At 42.3% G+C, this 12,216-nt stretch overlaps 1 protein-coding gene across 2 annotated transcripts in view; it reads left to right on the top strand.

Moving 5' to 3' along the window:
• The window catches only part of espn (espin), a 116,022-nt gene that overhangs the window by 51,778 nt on the left and 52,028 nt on the right, over positions 1 to 12,216 (top strand). The window lies entirely within an intron of this gene.

The raw sequence follows: 12,216 nt of genomic DNA, 5'->3' as shown, positions 1-12,216 counted from the left end.
CACATCCCACTTTAAGTATTCCTTATGCCATAAGTGCTCTGTGATTAGTAAGGGAGTGCTTAAGGTGGGATGTGGGTGGAAATAAAAAGTTTGAAAACCACCGTTTTAATTGTACCTGATTGACTCATTATGTGCACGGTTTCATAACTCCAAAGAAAATGGGCCAATACAATTTTTCTCAAGCAAAACATTTCGGTAACAATTGGGTCTACACTTTTCCCCACTAACATATCACTTTACTAATCACAGAGAACCTATGGCATAGGGAGTACTTAAGGTGGTATGAGAGTGGAAAGAAAAAGATTGAAAACCACTGTTTTAGTATGATTACTTGCTACATTTTGCAGAGAATATGTCCATGTACATTTCAACAGAATCGGGCAAGGATTTGACAGACCAAGTTCTACATTGTGATGCACACTGAGCAAGAGCAGCGGACCACAAGACGATGTGTCCTCTCCCACAATGGGCACAGAGGAGGCTTGTTGGGGTGATGTGCCACTGTTGTCCACTGCACAGGACAAAGCTCACACAGGTGCACCTTAAAATGGAGCAGAATGCCATTTGGCCCTCTGCCTGTCCTAACTCTTTGAAAGAACTGTCCCGATGATCCCGTTCCCTGTGTTCTTCCATTGTAAGTGCACAGACAATAAAAGTCACGCCTAAATCTGTTCCCCGTGCCTTTTCAGGTAATGTTTGGTAACTCAAGGTCAGAGGCCAGCTATATTCATATCAATGCTATTTTAATACTGGTGTTAATAGACTTATTTTAATTCCTTTCAAACAACAGATAAAATAATGCCACCTCATTCCTTCATTGTGATGAAGATTAGTTCCTTGCAAACTTTTCCTGTTGTTCCCAGGAGTTTTCTCGCAGTTGCAGTTTGAATAAACAAACAAGAAAAAAAGTAATATGAAATGTAGATGTATCATTAGCATATGTTATCAAGTCTTGTGGAGTTTTAATCGTACCTCATTGACTCGTTATGTGCACGGTTTCATCGCTCCAAAGGAAATGGGCCAATGACAATTTTTCTCATGCAAAATATTTCATAACAATTGGATCTAGAGCAATGGTCCTCAACCTTCCCTTCCCACTCACATTCCACCTTAAACAATCCCTTACTAATCACAGAGCACCGATAACATAGGGGTTACTTACAGTGGTATGTGAGTGGAAAGAAAAAGGTTGAGAACCACTGGTTTAGTAGGACATAGGCCAAATGGAAACAGTTAAGGTGGGCAACTCGACTGCTCATGACAAATTGGACATGCTGAACATCTCTGTGTAGAACATAATAAAAACTTCGATCCCTTCCTCTGCCTAGGAAAGGCAGCCAATATGCTGAAAGACCTGTTGCACCCTAGACATATTCTCTTCTCCTTCCTCCTATCAGGAAGGTTTCTTGTCTGCAGCTATTGGGCTCCTGAATGAACCGCATGACAGTTCTCTCATGCTGCCTTTATTGATTGATTTTCCTTTTCAGCATAATCCCATGCACCGTATATTGGGTTCTGTACATGACCTTATGCAACGCCAGAGATGTACTTGGAATTTTTGAGACAAATAAATTAATTAAACTAGACCATTCATGATTAGTCTGAGAGCTGGCACAGGTGCAATGGACTGAATTGCCTCCTCCTTTATCTGAAGGAATTATGGAAACAGTGAGGGGATCTGTACTTTCTACCCGACTCCTGTTTCTCAGTTCCATTGTGGGCAGACTCAACAAGATATGTTGTTATGCTTCAATTAAACTAATTATAAAAGCAGCAATCACAATTCCACTTTACAGCTGAATGCTTGTGATAAAGCCTTCTGTCTCGATTAAACTTATTAGGTGTTGAAGGAAGCATCATGCCCCCATTGTGTGAGATCGCAATTACCCGCTCTCTGCTTGCTGTTACTTACTGTTCGAGGAGAGCAGACTAACTCATCCAATTAGGAAAACCTATATTTAATGAGCATCGAACTGGTACTCAAGACGACGCCACTCTAACAAAATAATTTATTTCTTTTTGGTTATCACCCTGGGAATATTTTTGTTTGTCCCATTTATTGCTGCAAAAAGCTTTTTTTTTTTCTGAGCTTGATTTTGGAAACTTTAAGGCCATGGACAGAATGAGGCCATTTAGCCCATCAAGTCTGTTCCACCATTCGAATCAAGGCTGATATATTTTTCCTTTCAACCCCATTCTCCTGCCTTCTCCCCAAAACCTTTGACCCCCTTACCAATCAAGAACCGATCAACACCCCATGCTTTAAATCTACCCAGTGACTTGACCTCCACTGCCATCTGTGGCAATGAATTCTACAGATTCACCACCCTGTGGCTATTTTAAATTTAACAAGCCCTTCTGGCTCATGAGCCCATATTAATCTCCATCCAAGTATATTTTGAAGGGTGGGAGAAAATCTGAGTACCCTGAGGAATCCCACACAGACATGGGGAGAACGTACAAACTTAGAGACAGGGCAGGATTTGAACTCCAGCAGCTGGTACTAATAACAGTGCTGCTAACCATGCCGTCTACACACTAACTGAACCACGCAGGGAGTTTGCATTTGCGAACAAAATCAGTTAATCAATTCCATCCTGAATTGACATAGTGCCTTTCACGTCCCAATTTTTTTTACTATTAATGGAGTATTGATGGGAGAAAAGTAACAAAACTTACCATTGACATTGACTGAGCACAGCAATTTATACACAGGAGAATGATAAATTCTCACCTAGTCCCTGATCACATCCAATTAACACCTTTGGTTGGTCTGGATTCCTCCCCCCCCCCACCCCCCCCGTTTGAATTCTGAGACTTTCTAATGTATCCTACTTCTGCCTTTTCTGATTTCCCACCCCCCACCCACCCAACAATTTGAAGAAGGGCTCAGGCCCAAAATGTCGGCAATATTATCTTTGTCTCCTACAGATGCTGAAAAGACCAGCTGAGTTCCTCCAGCATCTCAGTGTGTGTTTACTACAATGACCACATCTGCAGCCTGTCATGTTTCACACAGGAGAAGTGCCCACAGAGTGATGTGATAGTCATTCAGCACCATATGATGTTAGTTAAACACCTATGACATCTTGCCTGTATTCTTCCCCCACCCCCCCCCCCACCCCCCACCCCCACCACCGTTTTATTCAGGCTGCCTGCTTTTAGCTCATACCTTGCTACATAAAGAATGATGCATGGTTTTGAGTTCTTGTGTAAACCACATGATGTTAGATCTAAATTTAGACAAGCAGCACGGTAACAGGCCATTTTGCCCCATGAGTCTGTGCCGTTCAATTTACAACCAATTAACCTACAGCCCCCAATACGTTTTGAATGGTGGGAGGAAACCAGAGCCCCTGGAGAAAACTCATGCAGACATGGGGAGAACGTACAAACTCCTACCTGAATCCTTCTCTGGTCCTGATCGCTGGCGCTGTAAAGGTGTTGCACTAACCACTACGCACTAAGAAGTTGCTCTAACCACTACGCACTAAGTTGCACTAACCCAAGTTGTTGGCTAAGTTTGCATTTGTCACCATCTCTGTTGTCGTTTGTTTACTACTTTAGGGAGGATTTAAAGGTGAACAATTGTGTGTTTGGACTTGGTTGCAGGCCAGTCTGGTGAGGCTTGTGCAGCTATTCTCAATGGGGATCTCAACACATTCAAGTAAAAGCTTTGTTTCCTTCTCACGTATCATAAATATTTTTATGCTTTTTAAGTAGCAGTTGGTAGGAAAGGAGTATGAAACAAACCAAAACTGCTTCACTAGAATGGAGAAAACCCACACAGACACAGGGAGAACGTACAAACTCCTTACAGACAGCGTGGGATTCAAACCCCGGTCCAGTCCTGATTGCTGGCACTGTAAAGGTGTTACACTAACCACCCTCAATGCAGAATTCGGTGGCTAAATTTTCTCAGTCATAAAGTGACTACGTTTAAAGAAGTTCATGCTCATTTGCCGTCCAATTGTACCAGTACAACACGAAGAAACAGCATTCACCAGTCCACGTTGCAGAACATGCCTGTTCAGACAAATGATACATATACACGGTACATGTGTACATATATTAAAATGTGTTTGTCATAAATAGTACAAGAAACTGTTTAGACCTAAGTATTTAAAGCAGAGGTCAATAGGTTAATGATTAGCCAGGGCATCAAAGGTTATGGGGAGAAGGCCGGGCGTGAGGATGAGTGGGAAAATGGATCAGCTCGTGATGAAACGGCGGGGCAGACTCGATGCTCTGAATGGCCTGTTTCTGCTCCTATGACTTGTAGCCTTATAATTGCATGTCTTTTTTTAAATGAGAGAGAAAAATATCTGGTTATTGAGAAGATGTGCATTTTGTTCTACCCCTTTCTTTGCAATCACTCTACTTGATTAAAAATCCATATGGAAACGATGTTTGGTCAGATTAGTCCTCAGTTAATTATCTGTTTTCTGCGTGGCTTGGCATTTCCCTTGTGATTTTGATCAAGGCCCCAGTGTGCCTTGAGCTCATTAAAAATTGATGTTCCCTTCTGCAAGTATTTGGTGACAATTCATTATTCGGGGTGGGGGGGGGGTGGAGAAAGATACTTTTAAATTGGGTCATTAGAGAAGAAAGCTGGAGGCGAAACAAATACTGAGAGCTGGAGTGATTATTGAGGGAAATTAAAAAAAAAGAAACAATCACATTTCTTTTGTAAAGTGGTATTGAACTGACAAATTCCTTTCAACATTCTAAGTGGCTTAAAGTTCAAAGCAGAGGCAGGTAGGTGGGGGTCTGTTTGGTTGGGGCAGGAACAGTTGGCAGAAATCCCATGCTTACACTAGCAGCTAGGAAGGTTATGGCTCTTGAGATACGTGCAGAAAATTGAAGGTGGTGACCTACAACCCCCACCTTTTTCTGAAAGGTGGGAGGAGAACATACAAACACCTTACAGACAGCGTGGGATTTGAGCCCTGTTTGCTGGTGCCGAGCTAACCGTGACATTGTCAGCTCTCTGATCATGGGTGCAGCTCTGCACACAATAGCTGCTATGAAATGTTTTGAGACCCTGAGACAACTTTTCTCTTTGTGTCAGGGATCTGCCACCCATCTCTCTCTCTTCAATAATTGCTCCAACAGATTGCTTTACTAATGAAAACACATTTATTTCTATAACCACTTCCCTCTGAATGTCCCAAAGTAGTTTCTATTCAATCATGTGTGATAGAGTGATAGTAAAATTGGGACATTCTGCGGAAAGGACCATTGATTGTAGCAAACAATGAAAAATATTGGCTTTTTTCCCCAGAGTCCTGTGTTCTTCGGTCATTATCTCAGGATGAGTCTGATATAGAATGAATAACGATTACACTGGCTTTCTCTGGTGCTTTGTTATACCGAGGCATGGATGGAGTTGAGATAGTCACCCACACTATCTTGTGTATAGATAGAAACACTCTGCAAAGGTGGACCAGATACTCCTAAAGAGTTTGAGAGGGCATCAAGGAGAAGTAGTGGCTAAAGCTGTCAGCTTGTAAGATTTTTAGAGCAGCCATTCTCAACCTTTTCTCGGCAATGGCCCCCTTTAGACTCCGCTCAAAGGTTATGAAGCAGTCAAGTTTTGGTTTCTTCCATACTTCTCTCTCTCCTACTGACTACATAAAAAGTATTAAAAAATATTTGCGATACGTGAGATGAAAACAAGGCTCTTTCTTAAATGTGCTATGGCCTGCGGGGGGGGGGGGGGGGGGTGTGTGGTGGAAGTGTAGGCCCCCTGTTGAGAATGGCTGCTTTACAGTGAGAAACATGCCACAAAGTTATGGCCTTGGGTTCCAAGTGATGAAAGCTCTATCAAGTGATGGAGAAGAAGAAGAAAAGGCTTAAGAGCTCAGTGTGACAAAGTGAGGGACTTTTCATTAGAAAAATTGCAAAGGTGGGCTGAACTCTCGGGTGATATCTAGCTTTTGGAACTTCAATGCTCTGGGTGGGGATTAGCATTGGTGGCTAGTGAAGAGAGAACTGATAATGGCAAGGGGCAAGCTGTCGAAGCACCTTATTGAGCTTCCAACTTGTTAATGGAGTGTTATGAGACTGAATCCCAGAGTCACTTCTTTGTTTTTGTGTGAAAGGTGTGTGGAGTCTGTTCCACCTCATTGCAGAAGTCTGTAAAATGTAATCTCCCGTCTTAGGGATGGTTCCACACCCCCAACCACATTACAGCTCTCCTCCAAACGGTCACAACACATAGCCTCTGCCCCTGATGCAGGTGGGAGGCTCGGCCGTGGGTGGAATGAAGTGGAATTCCCGACGCATCTTCTCAGTAATTCCGAATTTTCTCCCCATCCTTCAGAACCCTGGGCATTGTGTGGGGATCAGACAGCAGGGCTTTTTGGATCCAATTACCTGTCTGCGATGATCAAATGACCTCTCAACTTGGACACGAAGGGAAATTGATAGATTTTCCTTGAAATCTTTTGAGAAAAGTTATTTTTGGCACTCAAAAAATGTACAAGTTCTGAAAGACACCCAGTACTTAGTAAACACTCATATTAACTTGATGTAGCTGGCCCTTTGTTACCTACCCTCTGATCATGGATTCTACATGTTTAGCCATCAATGACGTCTAGCAAGCTCCGAGACAATAATCTAACCATTACTTATTGTTCAGGATGTAAAGAATAAAACCCACACACACAAACAGAAGAATTCGATTGGGCAGTGACAGCAAATGATGTCATTTTCGTTTAAGCTGATAGGTCTATATAATTTATTAAAGGTCAAAGTAACAGTAGAAGCTAGTCAGAGTGTAGATAGTGTGTCAGGTATCAACTCTAGGCTACAGTGCGATCCTCATAGTTGGGGTAGCATCTGTAGCTCCTTGGCTGGGCTTATGCAACCACAGGTAAGAAGAATATTTCATTGTTTTAGCTGGCTCTGTGTTTTAACGCAGTTACTGCTTAGATTAGACATGGAAATGTCAGTCTCAGAGCTCTGTAAGACCAGAGATAGATCATGAGCTTTAGAAAAACAATTATTTTGAATTATCTTGATTAGGGAATCAGTTATTTTTAACCCGTCAAATGGAATTCATTCCCCTTTATTTTTTGGATCTCTTGCTCTCAATTTTTGTCCTTGTCATTTGAAGGAATGATATAAGGCTTTAGAGGGAATTTTTAATGTTTAATAGACTTCTTTGGGAGGACCTGCAAACACTCCCTCTCATACCATCTCAGATCTCATCGCTCCACGAGATATTGCCTCCACCACCTGCAACCAGATGGCTTCCCAACCCCATACTATCCAGTTTTATCTCCTACCCAGTCTGGGTGAAGGGGACTGAGCCAAAATCCTTGACTATTTCCCTCCACAGATGATGCCTGACCCACTGAGTTCCTCCAACAGTTTCATTTCACGAAATGCCCCATTGTTTATCTAAAATTTATCATTGCAATGCTGTTTTGGTAACATTTTGGCACCAAATTAATTTCTTAAAGTTGTGACATTTAATTGAATAAGTCATTCCAGATAATAAAGTGCATGGCAGAGTGAAAATGGGGACTGTGCATGCTGTTGTCCGAGGATTAATCTGGGATTTAATGAGAGACATTTTATTCAAGGGGGCATTAGATGGAAAAAGGTTAGGGGATAGAGGTTAATGTGGCATTCTAAGAGTTGGCAGCAGTAGCCAAGGATGTGAATCTCAATTAAAATTGGCCCATTCCCACCATCAGCTGATAACCAGTGAAAATCAGGCATCTCACTGAGAATCACTCATTCAACCTACAATTTATAAAAGGTAACTGCCAGTTAGGTTGAATGGCAATAATGAAAGCAATTGCAGTTTTTACTGGTACACTTGTATCAAACATTACCTCAGTTGAACACAACACTCACCTATATTGGTGTACTTTTACCTCTGGCTGCTTGCAAATCCACCAACCTGCCATCAGCTGGTGATTATTTTTTAAATGTCCTTGCCATCAGCCTCTTCAGTAATCTGTTTCAAATTTGGTTCAAGATGCTACCCCAGGACGCACTACAAATTGGCATGCATCATTCTCCCAGCAAAGTACACTCGCACATCACTATTTGATGTGAACAGCCCATTCCTGTTGGGCTAGAACCTGTATGTTCGATGAGGAGACATTGAATTTACAGCTCCCCATGTTGAATCTGAATCTGTGACAGACAGCTGGCTCGATGCGTTCACAGGTGTATGCAAATTGTTCTTCCTATTGCCTATTGTCAAAGCTGAACACCCAATGGCCCTGAACACGGACTAAAGAGTAAAAGGCAGTCTGGCAGGTGACAGGTTGTCACTCTCGCTCCTGATAATATTGGCTTATTAGGATGGTTTTAGCTTCCAGTCTATTTATTTTTCCTTACCCACTTTTGCTGTAATGTCCAATCCACTAATTTCTATTCATAAACATTCCACGGAGAAAGGCAAGTTGAAAAGAGATGAGCTTTTAGCCTACAATTGGCTGCCTGAAAGAAGGGGAGAGACAAATTTAAAAATTACTCTCAATACCGTACTGGATTGATGCTTGAAAAAGATGTTGGGGTAGGTGGAAAAAATGGGCAATGGAACAACTTAAATTCAAAGAAGCATGATAGAGCGAAGGGTGTCCTGTGGTGAATAACACAATGATTACAGTGTGAAAACTACACTGTTAGTTTGTACAAGCAGGTTGAGATCCTAGGGTGTTCGATCACAGGATAACATAGTCACAGAGATCTACAGCATGGAAACAGGGTCAGCTCATCTTGTCTGAGCCAACAAACTAGTCCCGGTTATCTCTCAAAACCAGACATTCTCAACGGGAGCTGTAAGTCTTCCCTTAGGGCCACAGCACATTTGAGGGAGGCTACAGACTGAAAACATAAATTTTTAAAAAACTTTTTGTGTAGTCGGTAGGCGAGAAGTACAGAAGAAACCAATTAAACTTGATGGTTCACAGGGAAGGAGGTTCACAAGCTTTCAGCAGAATCTGAAGGGGGGGGGCATAGACAAAAGAAAATGGCTGCTCTCAACCTCTCCTATCCATGTATTCTTCCAAATGACTTTTAAATGTAGCATTCCCACTTCTACCACTTCTTCCAGCAGCTCGTTCCATATACCCAGCACCTTCTGAGTGAAGAAGGTGTCCCTATTGTCTGTCCATGGCCTTGTGTACTATCTCACCGAGACCACCCACAGATTGGATGAGCAACACCTTATTTTCCGTTTGGACACTCTCCAGCCAGATGATGTTAACATTGACTTCTCTGCTTTGTGCCAACCTGCTTGCCTTTTCTCCTCCCCCCCCCCAACCTTTTCCAGTTTTCCCCCCTCAACCCACCCAGCCATTCTTCCTCCCCACGATTGCTTCTGTCCCCTCCCTCGTCCACCTATCACCTCCTACTTTTGCCTCTTTCCCTCCCCCCACCCCTTTTGTCCGGATGCCTGATGTCATTCTTCCACACCTTGATGAAGGGCTCAAGCCCGAAACATCGGTTCTGTATTTTTACCTTTGCTACATAAAGGACACTATTTGACTTGCTGAGTTTCTCCAGCATTTTGTGTTTCTACAGAAAAGTTTAGCCTATCCAACCTCTCCTAATAATTCAAGCCTCTCACCCCAGTAACATTCTCACGAATCTTTTCTGCACCCTTTCCAGCATAATGATGTCTTCCCTAGAGCTGTTTGTCCAAAACTCTGCACAATACTCCAGGCAGTCTCACCACTGTCTTTTACAGTTGTAGCATGCTGTCCCTGCTCCTGTGCTCATTACCGTGGCTGATGAAGGCATGTATGCCAAACACCTTCTTCACTCCCCTGTCTACCTGCAATCCCACTTTCACCTGTACCTGCACACCTTCTTGTTCCTCATCACTCCCCAGGGCCCTACCATTCACTGTGCAAGTCAGTCCTACCCTGGTTTAATCTACCAAAGTGCAGCACCTCGCTCTTTCGTTCCTTGGCTCACTTTCTCAGTTCATCGAGATCTTGCTGTAATTTTAGATATCTCTTTTCCCTGAGCACTGTACCACTTATTTTGATGCCATCTGCAAACTTCCTCATCGTGTCAACTACGTTGTCATTTAAGCCATTAATAACAATGACAAACAATGGTGAACCCAGCTCCAAAAACGGTGATATAAACAATTCTTGTTATCCTTGTACCCTGAGCACTTTCTGTCAGATGACAATACCTGGACAGAATCACTTCAACTTCTTTATATTTCTTCCCTATTTATAATCAATCTCTGGAAACCCAAACATTTTTTGATTCACTCTCTATTGATCACCAACCTTATTTGAAATGTTTGGTACCTTTGTGACAAGATTAAGTTGACGTTTATGTTTGTGTGTCAACTTATACCTGGTACAATGGGAAGAATTCTGTGAGCAGAACAGGTTATTTCTAACATGTGAAGAGAAACACAGTCTACAAATGCTGTGATTGTAGTTAAAAACACAGTAAATGCTCAGGTTGTAAACGTCGGTGATGTATCTTTACCTCCTGTGGATGCCGTGAGACCAGCTGAGTTCTTCCAGCATCTATAGTATCTCTAACATTTGTACAGCTGTGATAAGAGCACAATTTAAAGAGCATAGGATTACAATGAAAAAAAAGATCAAGTATGAGAGCACAGATGTGGGGTTCATTCATGAGCCTGATGGCTGCCCTTAAGTCTGTTGGCAGTGGGAGATGTAGATGGAGTCTGTGGAGGGAGGAAAGCTTGTGCGATGTTCTGATGAGCTACATTCACTGCCTTCTGTAGCTTCTCCCCATGCTGTGATACATCTGTGCTGTAGAAATTGTTGAGGAACGAGGGAATCTCACACTGGATGTCATTGTTCCTTAGTACCAGTATGAAGCAGAGTAGGGGGTTCATAATCTTGTCAGTTATATTCTTGCAATCTGAGGGAACATCTGTGAAAATTATCTTCCAGGTTTTCCACATTATAGAAGAGGTTGAACTTCCATTGTATTACACTGACTGAAACATGCTTTGGACATTCTGCTACGTGAATCCTTGTTCTTTTTAACCTGTTTCCTCCTTTCAATTTATTGAATTGCCCAGGTGATATGAGATTAGTGGAGAAGCCAGCTGTGTTTGTTTTCACTCACAAAGCCCTACTTGATGGTTTAACCCTGTGAATGCTGCTTATTCTAAACAGTGCCTCCAATAAAGCATTTAATCAGTGTTGATCTTTACAAAAGAATTGGCTCTAATATTTAAATAAAGGGAATGCTAGGAATAGATTCACTGCAGCTTCTCTTGAAAATATTTGGGACATTCTCCATGGTAATTCTTTTGGGATCAAAATCAGAATTTATTGTCATGAACTTGTCACAAAATTTTTTGTTCTGCTGCAGCATCAGTGGAAATATTGCTATAAATTACATTTCAAAAATAAATAAATAGTGCAAGAAAAATAGGAGAAAGTGAGGCAGTGTCTGTGATTCACTACCCATTCAGAAATCTGATGGGAGAGGGGAACAAGCAGTCATTGTGCCGCTGAGTGCTCATTTTCAGGCTCCTGTACCTTTTTTTCCCGATGGTAGCGGAGTGAAGCCTGGGTGGTGGGGGTCCTTGAGGATAGAGGCTGCTTTATTCAGTTGTTGTTTCTTATGGATGTCCTTGATGGAGCCAAGACTGGTGCCCATGATGTCACTGGCCAAGTTAACAACCCTCTGGAGTTTTTTTTTCCTGTCCTGTGCTTTGGCACCTCTGTATCAGTCAGTCCTGGTTAGTCCTGATGCACCCAGGTAGGTAAGGCGTCAGACGCAAACCCATTCCCATCCTTGTTCCTACCTACACTTGCTTTTTCTGTAAAGGTCACCACACCATGACCCAAGCCCAGCTTGTCTTGATGATCCAAATTCACAGAGGCACTGATTTTTTGCTGTCCCTTTCAAAATCAAGAGGGGTTGCACTTATGTCATAGACAACCCGACTCTCACAGGGGCTCAGGTTTAATATCTTTGAACCAATGTGGAATGCAGGGCATTCGCTTTTTTCTGCCCTGATCTTCCAGCTGGAAAGGGTCCAATGTGAAGTTGTCCAGTTTACCTCAGCAGACCTCATGAACGGAATGTAACTGAACGCTATGTTTCCATTAGTGGGATCATCACATGCAAAATTTTGATCCTAAAGGTTTCAACATTGCTACAAAAGCATGGGATATTTAATGCTGAATGATTTGAATCGACTTGAACATGAAGAGCGATTTTAATTAATAATGCAAT

This window comes from Narcine bancroftii, chromosome 2 (genome assembly GCF_036971445.1).
Source record: "Narcine bancroftii isolate sNarBan1 chromosome 2, sNarBan1.hap1, whole genome shotgun sequence".
Lineage (NCBI taxonomy): Eukaryota > Metazoa > Chordata > Chondrichthyes > Torpediniformes > Narcinidae > Narcine > Narcine bancroftii.
The sequence above is the reverse complement of the archived record's forward strand: the minus strand, read 5'-3'. Positions and strand labels throughout refer to the sequence as shown.